Here is a 23062-nt window from a genome sequence, read left to right on the forward strand (position 1 = left end):
CCACTAGAATTTATGGAAAAAGGAGATTAACATGGTCAGATCTATGCTTTAAGAAGATTAATTTGACAACTGAATGTAGAACAGATTGGAATGGGGAGAAATGAAGCAGGGTGGATTCATGAGACAGGGGTGAGGAGAGAATGTATTCAAGGCATGAATGATATTCAGTGAAGAAACAGTAGAGAAAGGAGATAGAGGATTCAAGAAACCTTCAGACCACCACAGAGATTTCCTTTTATTTTTACCATATTCTTATCCCATATTGTAGTGTTGGCAGGACAACCTCCTTCTCAATCATGACCCTTACTTTTGCTGCTCCAGATACCTTCATTATCGTGTAACTTCACTTTTTTCTAGCTCCGGTCTACTGTTTAGATAGTCTAACCACACAGTTCAAAAAAAGTTCTAAATCTTATCATTCATAGTACTTTTTTCTATTTGTACATTTATTTTATAGCAAAACTCAACTTTGAATGGGAAAACCTTCCCAGACCAATTTTTAAACTTCTGGGCAGGGTGGTATAGGAGAAAGGCCACTGATTCTTGTGTCAGGGGGTCCTAGGTTCAAACACTATCTCTGATTCTTAGCTATTTGACAATAATCAAGTCACTTAACCTCCCTGGGTCTCAGTTTCCTCATCTGTAAAATGTGAGGTTTGGACAAGGTAGCCTCTAAGGCCTATTCCAACTCTACCTAGATTTATAAACCTATAGACCTAAGTTGCAATTGCAATGCAGATTTCCATTCTAATTATATCAAAAACTTCCCTAAAGACTCATTCCCTAGGAAATGATTACTGACACATTCACAATTTTAATAGGTTTTTCAAATGAAATGGCCCTGGTAAAGATCTGAATTAACATTATCAGGTTAAAAATAACTATCAAATGAGTTCATTCTGTGGCTTATTTCTGGGCAATAATCAGGGCATACCGTTTCCTTCTTCTTGCCCAGAAAGTCAATCAGTCAATTAACATTTATTAAGTACCTACTATGTGCTAAATGCTGGGGATACAAAGAAGCACAAAAAGAAGGCTTGTTTTACCACCTTCTTTTAAAGGCCACAGAACTTGGCTCTCCTTCCTAGGGGAACCGTGGGAAGACTTTCTATGAGACAATCAAGTACAATAAAGGTTAGTAGGCCACCAACCTGGTATGGGCACTGCAACCCCACTTTTCAAACCCTTGACACTGTCATCTACAGAAAGAGAAAGAGTTTGGGAGGGAGACAGGAAAAATAAGAACCAATAGCCCGTGTGTCAGAATGAATGAATAAGTATTTACTAAGCACTTGCCAAATGCTTTCATTTTGCTAAGTACTGGGGATACAGTACTGTCTAGAAATCCATGTTCCAATGGTAAAGATAACACTTGTGGGAAGATCCAGCCATAGGGCAGATGGCAAGGCCCAGTGGTCCAGAGAGTGAAACGGCAGAGCAAATAGTAATGACTGGCAGTTCAGAGGATGTAACAAGAAGGTAGGTGGCATGGAGCTCATCTCTTTGCCCACCAGGAAGTGTGTCACTCAGTATCTTTTTAATGAAGAGAAAAGCAAAGCATTCCCCCAGTGGCTTCATCTCTTGTCAATTATTCATAGACGCAGTATAACACCAGCCTCTCTTCCACTTCCAACATCCTGGATTTTGCAAAATTTTCAGATCTTATTATAATTGAAGTCCATACATCTAGCATCAGATATACTTACAAAGAATCATTTCAATCGAAGAAGAGTATTAGAGATATGCTCTCCAACAAGATGTACAAATATATGTTTTAAAAAAACTTTCTCTATCAAGACAGAAATAATTAATCTAATTTACCTAAAGTTTGGTATTACTCATGAGGGGCAAAGAAGCAAAAAATGGAATATATAAATAATATAAGTCCTATTGTACAGAATATATAAAATGTTGATGCATTTTTTTGCTTTCTCTTCATACTGTAAGTGGTTTTCTTTACTAAAGTAACATATCCAGTAATGGGCTCATCTAAGCATAATAGGTAGAATTTGTATAAAGTTCAAAAAAAGAATCACAAAGATGATTAAAGGGGTGTAAAGCAGGAGCTAGGGTTTTTTTTTTTTGGCCTGGATTACAGAATACTAAACAGAGGCTTGATGACAATATTCAAGCATATGAAGGGTTATTACACAGAGGATGGCAACTAGCTGTTCTTTAACCCAACAAGAGGAAACTAACTTTAATTCCAGCATGAAAAACTTAAGTTAGATGTAAATATAAACTTTTAACAATAAGGATCATTAGACTATAGAAAGATTGTGAAACCTAAGAATCATTTCTCGTGCCTAAGACACTTATCAATCAATCAATAATCAATAAGCATTTACTAAGAGCTTTCCTAAGTGCTGGGGACACAAAAAGAGTCAAAAGACAGTCTCTGACCCCAGGCAGCTTACAATCTAATGAGGAGAGACAACATGCAAATAAATCTATACTAAGCAAGCAATATACGAAATAAATAGGAAATCATTAGCAGAGGGAGTTCACTAGAAGTAAGATGAGTAGGGGAAGGCTTCTAGTAAAAGAAGGGATTTTAGTTGGGATTTAAAGGAAGCTAAAGAGATCAGCAGGCAGAGCCGAGGAGGGAGGGCATTCCAGATATGGGGACAGCTAGAGAAAATGCCCAGGGCTGAGGGATGGAGTGTCTTGTCTATGGAATAGCCAAGAGGCCAGTGTCACTAGATTGAAGAGAACTTGAGGAGTAAGCTGTAAGAAGACTGGAAAGGTTTTTGTTGTTGTTGTGTAGTTGTTTCAGTAGTGTCCGACTCTTCATGACCCCATTTGGAATTTTCTTGGCAAAGACACTGGAGTGGGTTGCCATTTTCTTCTCCAGCTCATTTTACAGATAAGGAACTAAGGCAAACAGGATTAAGTGACTTGCTAGTAACAGCTAGTATCTGAGGCCAGATTTGAACTCAGAAAGATAAGTCTTCCTGACTTCAGGCCCAATACTCTACCACTGAGCCACCTAGCTGCCCAATTGGAAAGGTGGGAGGCAGCTAAGTTGTAAAAGTCTTTGAATGCCAAACAGAGCATTTTTGTATTTGATCCTGTAGGCAACAGAGAGCCACTGAGTTTTATTGAGGAGGTGGTGACATGATTGGACCTGAATTTTAGGAAAACCATTTTAGTGACTGAATGGAGGATGGATTGGAGAGGGGAGAGAATTGATTCAGGTAGACCCACTAGCAGGCTATTGCAATAGTCCGAGTGTGAGATGATGAGGGGTGATACCAGAGTGCTGGTAGTGTCAGCAGAGAAAAGGAGTCTTATTAAGTGCAGGCAGAAGTCCCTAAATAGCAAGTCATGAGGCACAGGAGAATAAATCCCATAAAGGTGGATGAACAGATTCCCAATGTGTATAGATCCTTAGTAGACACTAAAATTGGCCTAGATCCTTGGAGTCTGATCCTAAAAATTAAGAATTACTCCACTGGGTCCTATTCCATTCTGAATCCAGTATTCCAACTATGGACCTTTGCAATCAGATTACATTAGTCTCATTTTGGTGAAACTTACTAGAGATCCAGGGTTGACCGGGCAGACACAGAGTTCATATTCATCCTCTTAAAGACAAATTCTGTTATGGTCATATTGCTTATAAGGGAATAGTTAGTTTTAGCGGAAAAAAAGTGAAACTAAAAGTAGAATTTTATGATGTCTGATTTTTCATAAATTTCATCCAGCTCATAGAGCCAGTTTTCATTCCAGTCTTTTCCGTAATTACGGTACTTTATTTTTTTTAACAAAAGAATACAACAGCCAGGTATAAAGCAGTAGACCTTTATTACAGTATGTTTTAACTAACACAAGATGAAGCTCAAGATTTAAGATGAAATACTTCTGGGGAAGAATCAGGGACAACTAGAGAAGGACAAAATCAGGGTAGGCACTAAGACCTCATACCCATTCAGCATACCCAGCTTCCCCCCGTTCTCCATCCTTTATCTTCCTTGGTGTGAGGTGCCTGGATCACAAGGGGAAAAGAAGGAAACAATCATTTATTAAGTACCAACTATATATTAAACACTGTGCTAAGTGCTTTTACAAATAGTATTTCATTTGTTCCTCACAACAACCCTGTGAGATACAAGCTATTATTATCTTCACTTCACAGTCTAGAAAATTGAGGCAAATAGAGGTTGTGACTTACCCAGAGTCACACAGCTAATGTCTGAGGCTGGATTTGAATTCAGGTATTCTGACTCCAGGTCCACCACTCTGTGCACTATGGTGTCACCTAGCTACTCTAACAAACACTTAAACACCAGGATGACTCATTAACACAGCTTAAAATCATGGAGTTTATTGAAAGGGTAAGAATTGGTGCTGATGTCAAGGAAGAGAAATGCTAGATATTGGGTAATGTGAAAGATCTGGCCAAAACAAATAAGGAGAACAAGAACAAAATAGGGAATTTTCTAGGAAATGGCGTAATGTTGGGCTGGAAGTATAGGCTGTTGCTTCAGAGAGGCATATATTATAGACTCCAGATATTTTGTACTATCGTGGGTTCCCTGGAGGATTCCAACTGGTACTTTCTTCCTAGTACTAAGAATTTCAGTTTAGTCAAGGCTGGGATATTGTTACCATACTGGTCTTAGGAGTGTACTATTAACGTAGGCATGCATACAGTATGGGCTCAGAGGAAGGATAAATGTGAATACATCTGAGGGAGTATAAACCTGGCTCATAATCTATTTTATACCTGTAGTTATTAACGTCGTGAAAGCAGGTTATGGGAATACCAATTCCAGCTGATCAAATCTGCTCACTAATGAGGCCCAAAACTGTAGAACTGCAGAAATTACTATCTTACTATGCATAATTTATTTGTATAAATATACACATATATGTAAGGTTTGTGCTGCCTGTGTAAAATAATAGAATATAGATGTATACTCACATACAACTATGTCAAATAGTAATAGCTAACATTTATATAGCATTTTAAGCTTTGCAAATCTCTTTACAAATACTATCTTAACCTCATAATAGCCTTGGGAGGTCGGTGCAATTATTGTCCCCATTGTACAAATAAGGAAACTGAGATAGACAAAGGTTAAATGACTTGTCCAGGATCATGTGGGTATTAAGTGCCTGAGGCCACATTTGAATGCAAGTCCAGCACACTGCATATATACACACATGTATATGTGTATATACATACATACACATATATACATGTATGTGTGTATACATACATACACACATGTATATACACAAACATATACATGTATATATGCATATTTATGTATACGTATGTGTACATACATATACATATATTTGTTGTACCACCTAGTGGCCCCTTGTAAAATATTTATGTGAGATGTATATGATGTACATCTCTACATGGGTGTCTAAACAAATAAACAAACAGCTTGAGGGAAGGCATGGATAAATATCTCTAGAATCTTGTATACCTTTCTCCAATGATGACTGTAGTTCTTACCTGGAGGAGAGCAAGATAAGAGGCCACCAGGCTAGAAAATCATGAAAAAAGAATCAATAGCTTGGTAATGGAAGCACAACAAAATACTGAAAAAAATAACACCTTAATAAAACAGAATGGGTCAACTGGTAAACGAGGGACAAAAATCCACTGAAGAAAAAAACTCCTTAAAAAGCAGAATTGGTCAAATGCAAAAAGAGCATAAAAGTTCACTGAAGAAAATGATTCCTTAAAAATTAGAAGTAGGCAAGTAAAAGTTAATGACTCCATGAGACATCAAGAAACAATAAAACAAAGTCAAAAGAATAAAAAGAAAACACAAGAAAATGTGAAACATCTCATCAGAAAAATAACTAACCTGGAAAACAGATCAAGGAGATACAATTTAAGAATTATTAGACTACTTGAAAGCCATGATCAAAAAAAAGAGCCTAGACATGGTATCTCAAGAAATTATAAAAGAAAATTGCCCTGATATCTTAGATCCAGAGGGTAAAATAGAAATTGAAAGAATCCGCTTATCACCTCCTGAAAAAGATCCCAAAATGAAAACTCCCAGGAATATTATACCCAAATTCTAGAGGTCCCAGATTAAGAAGAAAATACTTCAAGCATCCAGAAAGAAACAATTCAAATATCATGAAGCCACAGTCAAGATCACACAAGATCTTAAAGGAACAGAGGGCTTAGAATATGATATTCTGGAAGGCAAAGGAACTCTGATTACAACCAAGAATAAGCTACCTGGGAAAATGGAATATAAACCTTCAGAGGTGAAATTGACATTTAATGAAATAGAGGACTTTCAATCATTCCTGATGAAAAGGCAAGAGCTGAATAGAAAATTTGACATTCAAACACAAGACTCAAGGAAGCATGAAAAGGTAAATAGAGAAGAATAATGATAAGGGACTCAATAAAGTTGAACTGTTTACATTTCTATATGGGAAGGTAATACATGTAATTCCTAATAATCTTATCATTATTAAAGCAGTTGGAGTTACATAGAGGGCATGAGTGTGAGTCAATTACGTTAAGATGACCTCTAAAAAAAAAAAAGAAAATGAAAGGGTAAGAAAGAGGGAAGCACAGGGAGAAGGGGGAAGGGAGAGGTAGAATGATGTATTTCATAATGGAACTTAAATTACATTCCTTGGGGATACTAAAATTGTGTCTATAAATTAAAAATAAAATCTTGTTTTTCCTTTAGAAAAGAAATAATCTAGCTCCCATCTTGTTTGAAAATTCTGTTTTCTTCTTGTATGGACCTTTTCTTACTGTTTTTAGAATATAACATGATTAATACCCTTTTAAAATAAAAATTTAATAAGTTTTAAAACAAATAACACGTTTATATTTCAAGTTATAAATAAATTTATAATTTTTACCTTAAAATATAAGGAGAGAACATTTGTTCATATCCATTCAAAAAGTGTCTCTGGGTTCCTGGGAAGAACTTAAGATTGTCCTATCAAGTGCCTCCCCCAATGGCTTACACCAGAGTCACAACAAAATCCTTGTGGCAAAATTGTGGTTGGTTTCTCAAATCCCTAATTTAAAGACAAACAAAACTCAGTTTACTCAGCATAGTTGTTAAGCAATCTTAAAATTTTAAGGTTCTGCCTTTGTTTGCATTCTCTCATTGTTGGGGTAACTCATGCCGCCCCTCAAAGGCTGGCTATGTCTATATACAATTACAGGACTGATGACTTCTGGTTCAGCTGCGTCATCATTTCCAAAACCAAACAATCTATGTAAAGATGACTCCCTTAAAGCTATGAGAGGACTTTTTTTAGACCTCCCAGAAGTTGATTGAATTTAAATTTGAATTGAAGTTGATTGAAGCTTCTGTATCAGCTAGGACTGAAAACAAGTAGCTCTAATGAATTTGTCTTTTTCTAATGAGAGAAAATCTCTTTCTCCATTCCCAAAAATTCAATTCCCCCAGGTTGCTTTGAAAGTAAACTGAGTTTTTAAGAAATCCACTCAAAGAACTTGGAAGAGGCTTAAATTACCAGTCTGGAAGGCCCAAGAAAACTGGAAGGCATAACTCCCAGACTAAAGTGATTATCTTCAAGGTATCTTCAGCACAATTATCTTCTAGGTATTTTTAAAGACACAGAATATGCTCACATTCTTGTTGAATGGCCATAGGCAGTTTTCTCTTTAATCCCCAAGGAGGTGTCTTACAGTAAAAGCAACCACTTTCTCCAGAGACAACACCAAAAGCACCACCAGAAGCATGAAGGCTAATTCAGAATCACCTGCCTCTGCTCTGTCCATCCCCCACTTCAACTACAGTTATCCCTTCCACATCACAATTTTCCCCACTGTGGTTGCAATATATTGTGGGTTAGTTATAAGAAATTAAATGGGAATTTGGGGGGAGTTTTGTGGAAGCTGCAGATTACACAGAAAAAGTTTAGAAACCCAGAAATACATAAAATATATGTATAGTATGGTATAATATCAACATATTTTATCTTTTAATACCATAATAATTCAGACTTCTTCTCTGGAACAAAGGGAGGGCCAAAAAAATTTACATGGATTTTCCACATCATGGGGGCGCATTGCCTCTAACCTCTACAATGCAGAAGGATAACTGCAGGTCATTATGTTACAATCCTACAAGATTACACCAAGTAATTTAGATTCCGTATTGGAAGAAAATGAGACACTCATAGGTCATTCAATAGTTACATAAAGGAAACTTATTTAGCCATAGCTGGAGAAAAATATTTAAAAAAAAAAAACAGGCACTGAGGACCACTCCAATTGGTTTAGCTTAGCAAAGTTTCAATTGAGATTGGAGCCAAGCATTTGAGAGCTCCTTCAGCTTATGGCTGCTTTGTACCCAGATGACTGGAAGTGATGTCAATTGTCTGAGCCCTTAGTCCCCTAAGTCAGCCAAGTTTGGGGAAATGTCTGGATACCTTTTAAGGAAAAACTAGCCTACACAGCACGGGAGAGGGTTTGGGCTATTGCTCTTACCACAGTTTCACAAAAGACATCTCCAAAAGTAAATAGCAAATACACTCATCTGTTCAGCAAATATCAAACAGAAATCAGAAATACAGATTAGATTATACTAGAAAATACACAAGAATGAATAACCTCTTTAGATGGGAGTGAGATGAAATTGCAGCTTAATGAAGAGAGAGGTCCCAGTGTCACTGAAGGGGAAATTTCCTGAAATTTCTCAGTGAAGTAAGCTGGAAATAAAGGGACATGTTGAGGAGATGGCTTTACCTACATGTCTGTCTTTCAAAGTCTATCTCTATCTCCTCACATGTCTGGAATCAGTCCCCAAGTCAGTCTGAAAAGCTACATGTCCTCTCTCAAAGCAGAATGAAAAATATCTCTACTCTTCAAAGCTTTCTGACCAAGTCAGCCCCTCATACAGTCATTCAGGATTGCATCAAGCATTCTTTTCACTATTCCACAATCACATTCCAAAAGTAACACATACCGTATGACTGCCCTTCCTTAACCCAGCTTGGTTGGGGAGTTGGGTTATAATACAGTGACTAAAGCATTGTAAACTATGAAAGACTTAAGAATTAGGATCAATGCAATAACTCATAGATAGACTAATGATGTATCATGCTTCCCACCTTTTGGCAGAAGTCAAGAGGTACAAATGAGATATACATTTTTCAAATATGGTCATTGTGTGAATTTGTTTTGTGTGATAATATTTATTTACTACAGGGGAGGAATTTTATTTTTGGAGAGGATGTCAAGTTCATAATGACAAAAAGGAAAAAAGGAAATGAAATAATAGTCTAAAGTGTGTGTGTTGGGGGGAGGTGGGAGGGTGAGTCCATTCTTAGTGTAAACCCTCTACGTACCAGGAAAACTTTACAGGGAATAGAACATCTTTGCTGGTTGTGGTATTCACCCAGCATTGCACAACTTCCTGTGATCTTGCCTCTGACTGACCTGGAGGTAGAGCAACCTCCTGGGCAGAAGGAGGAGAAGGACAAAGGAAAGTAATTGCAAACTTACCCAAGAAAAGATATGATGACACAATGGCCATTGAAGAAGGAAGAGGAGAGAAGTGACATGATTTCAATTGGGCCATTAAAGTTGGTAGGGGTTGTTTGAGTGTGGCACCAAGAGATGATCAAATGTTACCTGGGAGGGCAAGACAATAATAACTGACAAATGAGTGAACCAGGAGGATAAGATTGTAATTTTCTCCCACTACCCTTCTCTTCTCTAGAAAAAAAGATGATCTTCCTTGGTGCTAGCCAATCCCTTTACTTCCTCCTCCCTCTGTCCCTTTTTAGAACAATCAATGGCACCTGGGATGAAATTTTTCTCTCTCTTTTTTTATTCAAAAATTGACTTTGAGTCTTAAGTTGTTTACTTGTGATAAAGTTTTTGGCTACCTCAAAAAATGTGGGATAGAGAAAAGTAAAAAATGATTTTGAGATTTTGAAATACAGTTGGGAGTATGTTGGTATTATTAAAAGTGTCATGAGGAGGAAAAGGCTTTGAGCAAAAAATGAGTTTGTGATATGTAAAGATTGGAGTATTAGTGACACATTCAGGTTAAGATGTCTAGCAGATAATTTAAAATATAAATCTAAAGCTCAGAAAAAAACAGGGCTAGAAGTAGAGTTTGTAAATTAATCTTTTTAGTCAGTCAATGATAAATATTACGCTTCCAAATAATAGACCATCCAGGCCTCAAATTATAGTATAAAGTAGTAATCACCTCAATTATTAGGTGCAGCCTAAAAGAAATAGAAAATAGATTAGTGGAATAGAGAAAATGAAAGAAATAAACTTAATATCCCAGAGTTCAAAAAACCTAGAACATAAATTAGTTAGGATATAACTCCATATTTTACAAGAATTCCTGAGAAAACTAGAAAGCAGTATAACAAAAATTATGTTTAGACCAACACATACTGAATACCACAATAAACTCAAAGTGGATATGCAATCTAAATACTGAAGGTGACACCATTAAAATAAATAAATACATGTTAAGTAAACCAGATAAGGTAGCTTTCATAGGTATGCTTAGGGGAAGGATTTGTAACCAAAAAGTGATAGAGGTCATCAAAAAAGATAGAAAAGGTGATTTCAATGACACGAATTTGAAAAGCTTTTGCATGAACAAAATCAACGTAACTAATATAAGAAAGGAAGTTGACAATTGCAAAAAAAAAAAATAAGTCTCTATATCAAATAACATTGATAAGCATCTTATATCCAAAATATAAAGAGAACTAATGCAAATAATCCTTCCCCATTGGATAATTGGTCAAAGGATGTGAACAAACAGTTCTCAAATGAAAAAATTGCCAACTATTGTGATAAGTATGCCCTAGGCTTACTCTCCCAGAGCAAGGTTGGGTATATCTCTCCCTTAGATTTCTAGGGTATGGATGTCTCTCTAATACCATTAGTATAATCCCTCAGCAGCTGTGTCCTTCCTACTGCCAGTCATCAATGATTAGTTCTTCAGTTCCATTTAACCAGGTAACATCAATCAGTTTTTACAAAGGAATATTTGTATCAAAGATAGGACAAGAAAAGAAATACCTTTTTCTCCCTCCCCCCTATTCCTGACCCATATAGCAGGTCTTGCTCTTTCCTATTCCATCTTTCAGGAGAGTGGGCTCAAATTTAGCACAATTTCTACATAGGATTGGTCCCATGAAGTTCACATCCTAAGGAGATGTCCTTGCCATATGAGTCCTTGTCTCGGTTACTATCAGGCAAGATCCTGAAGGGCTATCTTTTTTACATGGAAAATTCATGCTGGACTGGCCACAAAACTCAGCATGGATTCAACTCTCTGACTCTTTGTAGGTTAGCTCTCCTGACTTTTTGAATCTCAACAGGTACCAGGATGGAACCTCCAGATAAATCTCCTTCACCTAAAATGAAAGAACAAATCACTAAGGTAGACCACGAATGCAGACCCATATTCATGGGCTTCCATGTTGGCCTAGGATAGATAGGGCCCAATGCCTCTCCCTTTACAGCATTGTCTCTCAAGGGTCAGTATCAATGAAGGAGTTAAACATAGAACAGAAGTACCACTAAGAGTCAGGCTGAAGCCAACCAATGTCTATTTGAAGTTGCCTCCATCTCCAGTTCTACCCCTACAACTAATCAAAGAGGCTGCTGTCCATCAAATGGTTAGCAGATATGAACCAATTACAAAATGTCTACAGGTACTCCACAGTCTCTCCAAGACTTTTCCATAACATGTCATCATGACTCACCCAGAAGCAGACTTTCCAGTTGCTTCCACATGGGAAATTGTATCTGTGGTACTGTTCATGCTTAGAGGGACTAGTCTCATTGACCAGTCCCCTATTGTATTATGAACCTTATGAGACATGTGGGCATAGTGGATAAAGAGATAGTCTTGGGGTCAGGAAGACCTGCATTGAAGTCTTACCTCTGCTGGCTGTATGACCAAGTCACTTAACTTTTCAGTGTCCCAGGCAATGCTCCAAAAGCATGTTGTTGTTTAGTCATTCAGTTGTGTTTGACTCTTTTATGACCCATTTGCAGTTTTCTTGGCAAAGATACTGGAGCAATTTGCCATTCATTTCCTTCTCCAGCTCATTTTACAGGTAAGGAAACTGAGGCAAACAGGGTTCAGTGACTTGCCCAGGGTTGCACAGCTAGTAACTGCCTGAGGCCAGATTTAAACTCAGGTCCTCCTGACTCCAGGGTCAGAGCTCTATCCACTAAGCATCCTAGCTGGCCCTCTAAAAATATAGGTGGCAGATAATCCACATTGATAGAGGAAGTTCCTTACCAGATGCTTCCTATACCAATTAAATCAGAGATCCAGTCCCTTCCCCACAACACCCTCTTAAAAAAAAAGAACCACATGAAAGATTCATCTACTTGCATTAACTTGATAAACATCTTCCCCACATCACTGAAAAACCACTGTCTGTGAGACTGATTAGATTTATTCCAGGGTAGCTTTGATCCTGCTCTTTCTCCCACCACAGTATTGTTCTCTTCTTATACTGAAACATTTCAGAGACAGGAAGAAAAGTACCTCTTCTGTCAGAAGGCAAAAATCACCTATGCAAGCAGAATATAGATTGGCCTCCATATGCTGCTGATGCTAGGACCTTTCTCCCTCCTTCTTTCTCAAAATAAATTGCATGACTCAGGAGATGTTACACTCAAGGACTCAGAGACCGCACAGCTTTCCCCACCCCAACCATTTACTTCATTGATTTGATTTTAATTCAGTTCAGTGAACATTTATTAAGCACCTATTATATGCCAAGCGCTGTGCTAAGTGCTAGGGATACAATGACAAAAAACTGAACAGCATCAGTGAGGGAGGGAGGGGGAGACAGAGAACAATTGAGATGGCAAACTGGACAGCGTCTGTGGAAAAAGCACGTCTACTCCTTCATCCCCAGATACTGGCACCTTAAGATAAGGTCCTGGTCATCCCCAACTGTAGCTATAGCATTGTCAATAAACGATTTCATATCATCTCCAAAGCATTTGCTATTGGCCATGCATCTAGCAAGAACAAAGAGCAGATCTTCTCTTCACTCTTCCCCTCAGCGACCTTCAGAATGCCCTGCCCAGAGGAGAGTCCCAAGTACAAACTTTCCAGTGAAACAATGTAACCTCAAACCTTACCATCTGTCCTATTACTGTGTCCCAAAAATCAGGCAAGTCTTTCTATTTGCCCTCTTGCTATGCCCTCCAGATCCTGGGGCATTGTTATTTTACCAGCAAATGCAACCTAAAGAACCCTGGGCCCTACCATCTACCCTATGGCTGAACCCTTAAAACTTCTGAGCCTTTCTAATTGGCCTACAGTTAATTCATATTATCTCCCCCAATACAGTGTGAATTCCTTGGCAAAGAACTGCCCTAGGTTTTTTTGTATGTTTTTTTGTTCAGGTGTTTTTCAGTTATGTCCATCTCTTCATGACCCCTTTTTCAGGTTTTCTTGGCAAAGTTACTGGAGTGGTTTGTCATTTCCTTCTGCAGTTCATTTTATAGATGAGGAAACTGTGGCAAACAAGGTTAAGTGACTTGCTCAAGTTCATACAGCTAGTAAGTATTTGAGCCCAGATTTGAACCAAGGTCTTCCTGACTCCAGGCCTGGCACTTTACCCACTGTGCCACCTACCTGCCCTTTATGTACGTTTAGTTTTGCTATTTGTATCCCCAGCTTTTCACACTATGTGCCAAGCTTCTCCATTCATTTATTCATGTTGCCTGTCTGATATAGCATTCTAAGTCCCCACTTTTACCTACAGTTAAAAGGATTAGCAAAAAAGAAGACATCACCAGCCTTTACAGGCAAAGGGATAAGAAATGTCAGTTAGAAGACTAGAGTCAGCCTTTCTCTGAGCCATAAGCTTTTTTATTCCAATATTCTACTTGATCTGCTCATTTCAGACTTGAGCTACTGGGGACCTTTCCAATCTTCTGACTCATTCTCACCCAATGAGACTCCGACTGTACATCCTTTCCTACAAAGTATATGTATAAAAAAATAAATCAAATAAATAAAAAAGTATATGTATTCATGCAATGCCTGGAGAATTAGCAGTAGAGACAGTTAGGTTTGTGGTCCCTTAAAGGAAACGACAGCCAGCTCCTATTGACTTGAGCCAGTTGTTAAATTTTCAGCAAATGCTACACATCAGAGATTGATTTATGATAGCCTAGACTTTAAGAAAGTGATTCAGAAAATGTTAATGATCCAGATTAAAATTCAAAGTGTGTCCTGCTGTTTCAGAGAGTGAGGGGTCACCAAAAATAAAGAAAGTAGGTATCCCAGGGTCTTGACTCTTGCTCCCTCCTCTTTACAACTGACAAGGCTCCTGAGGTGTTAACATGACACCTTATCCCTGTGACAGGCACCAAGTAAATCTTGAGCTTACTTGAAGTCCTGATTTCTGAGTGTGATTGCTTTGCATTTGGGCTTTTTCCTGTCAGGGTAGAGAGGATCAGTTCCAATGCTAACAAGCTTTCCTCTCCCAAGAAAAAGCAATACCAGAGTTATCCTGCCATCAAAGCTGTCATAAAGCATTTTCCATAGATGATATTCATGGGCCAGATTCAATACTTTTTATGTATGTAAAGTAACTACAAAAAGAATACTGGAGCAAGCTCTAATTAGGGTAGGAAAGCAGCCTCTGGCTCAGTGATTTCATTTTTACTCTTTCTTCGTGAATTATGTAGTGATATTCTGAGGATTAATGACAACATAAATTAATAGATGAGAGCATAAAATAAATTAGAGCCATCTACACATTCTACTTTCTGACAAGCAAGCTAATGTTCTCTGTCAGTCATGTTACCAAAATCAACATAGGTCACCAAATGAGGGGCTCATTTCATTACTTCATAAAGGAAATCCAGAGAGATATTTTCCATGTCTGGTTTTTAATTAAATCATACCTCATAAAATGACAGTGGATAGCTATGCTGGGGGTCAGGAAGACCTGGGTTCAAATCCTGCCTTTATCATATACTGGCATCCCTGTAAACTTTCCAAGACTCTAAGTTACAAATGTTTTGCAAATATGCATAGATGGAGGGAGTTTTTATAAATTCTTTATATAGATGAATCCATAGGCCCACACCAAATCTAACCACCCACCTAGTGACTTCCTAGAAGCCAAGACTTGGAACCAAAATTGGCAATCAAAATTAAGCATACAACATACACCACAGTAGAGCTGATCCAAGCTCTATACCCATATTGACTTTCAGTCGGACTTGTCAATGTGATGCCTTGACTTGGCAACTCAATCCACAGAATTCTACAGGCAGACCTAGCTGCTTTGTTGATATTTCTACATAATTAATAAATCATGGAATGTTAAAGCTGAAAAGGACCTTGAATGTGATCTCTTCTAACTCCCTCGTTTAAAAAATAAGGATACTGGGGCCCAGAAAGGTTATGTAAATTCTCCAAGGTTACGTGCCAGGGGGCAGCAATATTGAGAGAGAATTGGAGAGTAAATGACTTCTAAGGTTCCTTCAAAACCTAAAATTCTGGTTCTATGGCTTTAAGAGAAATGTACTATGTTTTAGAGACTCCATTACATCTATAAGTTTTCTTTTCATTTTAGTAATATTAGGTGAACTTAAACAAATTAAATCCTATCCTCCTATTCATTCAAAAAATGTTTATTGGGTACCTACTATTTGTGATACATAAGGCAGCTAGGTGGCACAGTGGATAGAGCACTGGGCCTGGAGTGAGGAACTCATCTTCCTGGGTTTAAATCCAGCCTCAGACACTTACTAACTCTGTGACTCTGGGCAAGTCACTTAACCTTGTTTGCCTCAATTTCCTCATCTGCAGAAATGAGCTAGAGAAGGAAATGGCAAACCACTCCAGTATCTCTGCCAAGAAATCCCCAGATAGGGACATGGAGATTTGGACTTGACTGAAAAACAATTGAACAGCAAAAAAAATATGTCCGATGCAAAGCTCCTTCAAAAAGCTAGTGTAACAACACAGAAAGTCTTCTGGGCCCAGGAGTCCTAGGATACTCCATCTCTCCCTCTCAGAGGCCTCTAGCTCTGGACTCATACATGTATAACAGGTTTAAGCCTGAGGGATCCTAGCCCCAAAAGAGTGGAACAAGTACATCTTTTTTTTAAAATCTTGACTTCTCTAGCTCTTAATGTTTGGCTTTGTAGCCCCAGGTACAATCACTGAAAGTTTAAATTTGGTTCATGTTGCCCCAAAAAAAGAGGAATAGAGAGGAACTCAATGCAAAATGTAAATCAGTTGTAGGAAAGCTATTTATTTCTAAGACACAAACAAAATGTTTAAAACACAAATATGCATTGACAATGACTTAAACGTGAAGAAATAACTTATAACTATTCTCTCCTGGGAGGCTGATACTTAAAACAAGAAAACAGGAAGCATTTTGTCAGACTGAAGAATTGACATTTTACCTTCGACTTAGCTCTGCACTATTTCCTTCAAGCTTATTTCTTCTAGCAAGCCAGACCAGTGACTGAGTTCCTCATCTTATTGGTAGTCATCTTTACTTCCAGGAAAAATTGTTGTGGTTGGATGAAGCATCTCCCATAGTGCAGTCAGGAGATCCCAACCTGTCAGACTCACAAAGTTATCTCCAATCAATCAATAAGCAAGAATCTATTGAGTGCTTGCTATATACCAAATACTATTCTAAGCACTGGTGATACAAATAAAAAGGAAAATAATCCTTGCCCTCAAGGAGCTTACATCCTAATGGAGGAGATGGCATGAACATAAATTCGTTTGTACAAGATACTTACAGAGTAAATGGAAGGTAACGTTATAGGTGGAAGCACCAGCAGCAGGGGTGCTGGGGGAGGGGGGAGGAGTGTTAGGACCAAGAAAAACCTTTTACATAAAGTAGAATTTGAGCTGAGTCTTGAAGGAAGCAGGGATTCTAAGAGGCAGAGATGAAGAGAGATAGCATTCCACGCTGGAGGACAGCCAGGGCAAAAGTAAGAGTGGGAATAATGTTTTTTTTGTTTGTTTGTTTTATTTTTAGGCAACTGGGGTTAAGTGACTTGCCCAAGGTCACACAGCTAGTAAGTATCAAGTGTTTGGTCTGAGGTCAGATTTGAACTCAGGTCCTCTTGACTTCAGGGCCAGTGCTCTATCCACTGTGCCACCTAGCTGCCCCCTAAGAGTGGGAATATTGTGTAGAAGGTATAATAAGGTCAGTAGGAATAGTCCATAGGCTATGTGGAGGAGAAATATGTGTGAGAAGACTGAAAAGGTCATACTGTGAAAAGCTTTAAATGCCAAACAGGCATTTGTATTAGCTCTTGGCGGTAATAGGGAGACACTGGAGTTTATTGAACAGTGGGGTGAAGTGATCAGATCACTTTAGGAAAATAATTTTGACAGCTGTGTAGAGAATCGATGGGAATGAAGAAACTTGAGACAGGAAGACCAACTAGTAGCCTGTTACAATAATCTATGTAAGTAGTAATGAGGCCCATAGCTAGGCTGGAGGTTATATTAGAAAAGGATGGAGGTGGGGCTAAGATGGTAGAGTGATTGGAAGCAATGCAGCAAGCTCTTCTCTGCAAACTCCTCCTAACAATTCTAGAAAATGCATCAGACCAAATCCTAAGGAGAAATTTCAGAAAAAAAAAGTCACAATGAATCCTTTGTTCAGCCCAGCTTGGCATAAGGAAATGGATGGGTCAGGCCAGGAGTAAGCAATTCAAGGAACACTCCAGTGCTGAGGGAGAGGTTGTATACCAGGGCAAGAGACAGTTTCAGACTGATGCCAGGATGCCACTAGACCCATGCTGGGGCTCTGAGATAAGGATAGGTGCCAATCAGTAGCTTTGTCACACATTCCCCAGGCTCTGGCCACAGATCCAAGGCAGAGTGAGAAAGGTACCTGTACGTGGCCTCCCTCCAGAATAGGGAGGCCCTGGGTGGTGTACTGAGAAAGAAGGAAGTTCAGAAGCCAACAGCAGCAGCTGTGGTGTGGTGTGGCTTATGCCTCATGTGCAGAGCAGGGTCTCACTTCCAACACTGGCCCACCCTGCAAAGGAATAACCAAGGTGAGAATCTCATATGTAAGGGGAGCCTACAATTTTGTGCTCTGAGTTAACAGAGCTTTCCAGCTAACTGACTAGGGTCAGAGTTCAGCAGCAATCTGCCCTTATATAGACTTAAACACAGGTCAGGAACTTACAAAGCTCAAACCAGAGGGGCAGCCATCAGACTTCATCCTAAATTAGACTATTTTGGGAATGCTGAAAGCTTATAGATTCCAAACTATCCCTGAGATCCTGGAACAACTGAATACTCAATACTCTAAAAAAGTAACAGTAAGACCAGCACAGACCTGCTCTCCAGATGTGCTGCATTGTACAGCCTTAAAAGCAAGCCCGAAGTCAGGAAATAGGTGGGAAGAAAGGGAAAGGGAAAAAAAAAGAACTCCACCATGAGCTATTCTGGTGGAAAGGATACACAAGACATAAACACAGAAGAGAATGACTCCAAAATATCTACAAGTATTGCCTCAGAGAAAGACACAGTTTGGGCACAAACTCAACTAGCATTCCTAGAAGAGATGAAGCAAGAATTTTTTTAAAGAGTTAAGAAAATGTTTTTATAAATAGAATGAGAGTACTTGAGAGAAAAATTGGAAAATAAATGAGAGCTATGGAAGAAAGCATTAGAAAGGGAATTAACGGATTGGCACAATAGGTATAAAACTTTTCCCAAGCAACAACTTCCCTAAAAATTTGAATGAACCAAATAAAAGCCAATGATTCCAAGAAGAAACAAAAAAAAATGAAAACAAAGTCAAAAGGAGGGAGGGAGAGAGAAAGAAAGGGGGGAAGAGGGAGAGAGAGAGAGAGACAGAGAGACAGAGAGAGAGAGAAAGAAAGGGGAGAGAGAGACAGAAAAGAGAAGAGAGAGAGAAGAGAGGGGAGGGGCAGCTAGATGGCACAGTGGATAGATCACCGGCCCTGGAGTCAGGAGGACCTGAGTTCAGATCCAGCCTCAGACACATGATACTCACTAGCTGTGTAACCATAGGTAAGTCACTTAACCCCATCACCTCACCAAAAAAAAAAAAAGAAGAAGAAGAAGAAAAGAAAAGAGAGGGGAGAGAGACAGAGAGAGAAATTTAAGGTATCTCATAGCAAAGATGGCTGATATGGAAAACAGATCAGGGAGGGTGGAATTTTAAGAATTATTGGACTCTCTGAACAGCATGACTAAAAAAGGGGCCTGAAATGTCAAGAAATCTTAAAAGAAAACTGCTCAGATCTCTTAGAACCAGAGGGCAAAGTAAAAATAGAAAGAATCCATTCATCTCCTCCTAAAATAAAAGCCAAAATGAAAACACACACATGATTTAGCAACCACCACTATAAAGAAGCAGAGAACTTGGAATGTGATATTCCAGAAGGTAAAGGACACGAACTTCCAGCCAAGAATAACTTATTCAGAAAAACTGAGGATAATGCTACAAGGGGAAAATGAATTTTTAATGAAATAGAGGACTTCCAAGCATTCTTGATGAAAAGACCAGAACTACAGATAGATTTCAAAATAAAAACACAAGAATGAGTAGAAATATAAAAAGTTAAAGATTAACCAACAATGATAAAGGACTAAACAGGGATAAACTACTTACATTCAAACATGGGGAAATGATACCTGTGTCCCTTTTGATCCCTAACATCATCAGGGTTCACAGAAGGAATCCAATTAGATGAGATTGGAAGTAGTTCTGATACACCTTGATGATCTTAATGAAAGAATGAAAAGAGAAGGGAAGAGGAATACCCTTTTGGGTGGAGGGAGGGAAAGGAAGTGGGAGGAAATTATCTCACATAATGATGGTGTAGAAGGAGACATCTGTACAAACAAGGAGGAGAGGTAGAGGGCAGATACTGACACGTGAACTTCACTCTCATCTGTACTTGTTTAAAGAAGGAAGAATATATACACAGGTACAGAAATAGATTTCACTCAATAGGAAAACAGAAGGGAAAAAGGAGAAGGAGGAGTGGGAGGGCAGGCTAAGGAAGGGATTAGTTCTAAGCAAAACAAATTCTAAGAATATACACAAATATTTATAGCTCTTTTTGAGGTGAAAAAGAATGAGAATATGAAGGAGTGCCCATAATTGGGGAATGGATAAACAAGTTATGGTATATAAATGTGATAGAATACTATTGAGCTGAACTCTTACCAGCAAAATTACCAAACAGGATTGCAAAAGACTAATGATTAAACATGCTACCCACCTCCTGATAGAGAGGTGAAGGATTCAGGATGTAGAATGAGATATTTTTTTAAGGACAGGGTCAATATGGAAATTTGTTTTGATTGACTATACATTTTTGTAATAAGTTTTATTTTTCTTGTCTTATCAATGGGAGAGGGGAGGTAGGGGATGAAAAGGCAGATCTTAGCTGATTAAAACAAAGTGAAAAAGAAAACTTGGGAACTCTGATCAACATAATGACCAATTGCAATTCCTAGGGACGCATGATGAAATATTCTGCCTGCCTCCTGACAGAAAAGTGATGGACTCAGTGTGCAAATTGAGACCCTTATTAGATATGCCAGTAAGAAATTTTGTTTTGCTTGATTATATAACAGAGGTTTTGTTTTTCTTCCTTTCTCAATAGGGAGTTAATCTTTGTTTGAAAATAAAATTTAATTTAAAAATTAGAAAGGGAGAGATGTTTTGAAGGTAGAAGTGACAATATTTGACAAATGGTTAAATATATACATTGAGGAAAGTGAGGAGCTGAGGGTAACATCAAGGTTTCAAACCTGAGTGACTGGAAGGATGGTGATGCCCTTGTAAGAGGGATGGGTTTTGATAAGGAGGTCTATTTTGGAAGTGTGGCATTTGAGATGTCCAATAGGGACTGGAGCTCAGGAGAGAGACTAGTGCTGGATATGTGGATCTGGCAGTCATCACAGAAATGATAACTGAATAGATGGGAACTGATGAGAGAACCAAATGAGAAAATAGAAGAGCATCCACAGTGTGAAATGGCACAGATGAAGATATAACAAAGGAAACTAAGACAGAACGGTCAGACAGGTAGGACAACCAACAGAGAACAGTGTTATGAAAGGCCAGAGATAAGAGAATAAATATCCCAGAAGAAAGAGTAGCCAACAGTGATAAATGCTGCAAAGAGGTAAAGGAGGATGAGGACTGAGAAGAGGCCATTAGATTTGGCAATTAAGGGTGGTAAAAACAGAGGGTCAGGTGTTGGGAGTTGAGCAGATTGAGAAATTAAGAAGTTAGGACATTTGAAAGGGCAAATCAGCAATTACTGTTGATATCCCCCAGAAGGCAGGATTTGTTGGGAAGAGAGAAACTCTGAATTAGGCACTAAACTCTAGGCTAGATATATCCATCTCAGCACTGTGGGGTCACTCCTACTTCAGGAAAGAACATGCAAAAAGGCATCTAGAGTATGCCAAAGAGGTAAAGCCAGTGCCTCTTGTTAGTCTCATCTAATTGAGCCCCTGCTCTAGCTGCCATGTGGGAGCAATCACCATTTCTGCAAAGATCGAGGAGAGTACCACCCCCCCTCAAGAAGACAGGGTGGAGAGAGAGAGAGAGAGGAGAGAGAGAGAGAGAGAGAGAGAGAGAGAGAGAGAGAGAGAGAGAGAGAGAGAGAATTTCTCATACTTGTAGAGAAAGAGGTAAAGGAGAGGGGGAAGAGAAAGGGTGAAGAAGTGGGAGACAGAGGGAGAAGAAGAGAAAGAGGAGAGAGAGAAGAAGAGAAAGAGGAGAGAGAGAGAAGGGCAGAAAGAGAAAGAAGGAGAGGGGGAGGAAGATGGGAAGGAAAGAGAGGGGAAAGAGGAAGGAAAGGGAAACAAGAAGTAAGAAAAGGAGAGGGAGAGGGACATGTGAGAGAATAATCTTCCACTCTCCTTTTAAAACAAATAGTTTTTAATGTGAAATGCACAGACCTCCTGGGCTCCATGAATTTGTATGAAAAAAAAATTGCGTTTTATTTTCACTAACTTGTAACTGAAATTTAGCCTTTCCTTCAATTACAGATGTTGGCAACAGACATTATTCTCAGAAGAGATCCATAGGTTTCACCAGGTATGACACCAAAAAAGGTTAAGAACCCCTGTTTTAAACTAGCAAATACCCTATTACTACCATTGAGGGGGACCAAGAGACCGAAGGGTTGCTGCATCACCCCACAGTGTCAAGCCCTTCAGCACCAAGCCCAAACACATAGACCCAACATAAGTGCTTCAGGGTCCCACAAATGAAAGCAGGGGGAGATACTCACTTGTTTATGCCTATTACACTTATAATCTAGTTGAGAAGATAAGACATGTAACAAATAACTATAAACAAATAATAATGTGTTGGATACCCAAGAAAAGAACAAACACACTATATAAAGTAGAGCTCTCTTCTGGCTGGTGAAATTAGGGAAGCCTTCATGAAAGATGTAATATTTGAAAAGTTTAAAGGTTGATAGAGTTTCCATGGGCAAAGAGGGAGAGGAAAGTCATCCTAAACATAAGAGAATGACTTGAACAGCAGTCATTCTCAGTAGAGGCAGAGACTAATGCATAGAGACAAAGCATAGAATTTTTTCAAGGGACGATAAGTAATTTAACTTAACCAAAGAACTGACTACATGGTAGCAAGTAGTGTGAGATAATCTTGGGTAGGCAGATTAGTGTTGTGTTATAACTGAGCCATGGAGGTAGCTAGGTGGTGCAGTGGATAGAACAACTGCCCTAGAGCCAAGAAGACTTGAGTTCAAATCTGGCCTCAGACATTTGCCACTTAACTACCTGTGTGACCCTGGGCAAGTCACTTAATCCCATTGCCTAGCAATAAATAACTGAGCCATGACCCCCAGGATAAAATATTTAGACTTTATTTAGGAAGCAATGAGGGCAATTTAAGGTTTTGTTTGTTTTGTTTCATTTTGAAACCAGAGGAGTGAGATGATCAGAGTTTTGCATTAGGAAGATTAATCTGGCAGTAGTGTGCAGGGGCTGGAGTGAAGCCATTGATGGCCAAGAGTGAGGATACCAATTAGGAGGCTGTT

The 23062-nt window shown here is 38.7% G+C and overlaps 1 long non-coding RNA gene across 1 annotated transcript; it reads right to left on the reverse strand.

Moving 5' to 3' along the window:
• Window positions 1-3826: 3826 nt before the first annotated feature.
• On the reverse strand, window positions 3827-18020 carry LOC114050841. Its single transcript, XR_003570088.1, has 3 exons — window positions 17881-18020; window positions 16424-16582; window positions 3827-3988 (listed from the first exon to the last, which is right to left on the reverse strand). It is a non-coding gene; the product is annotated as an uncharacterized LOC114050841 (long non-coding RNA).
• Between the last annotated feature and the right edge of the window lie 5042 nt (window positions 18021-23062).

The sequence above is a fragment of the Vombatus ursinus genome, unplaced genomic scaffold (genome assembly GCF_900497805.2).
Source record: "Vombatus ursinus unplaced genomic scaffold, bare-nosed wombat genome assembly UNPS02014801.1, whole genome shotgun sequence".
Classification (NCBI taxonomy): Eukaryota; Metazoa; Chordata; class Mammalia; order Diprotodontia; family Vombatidae; genus Vombatus; species Vombatus ursinus.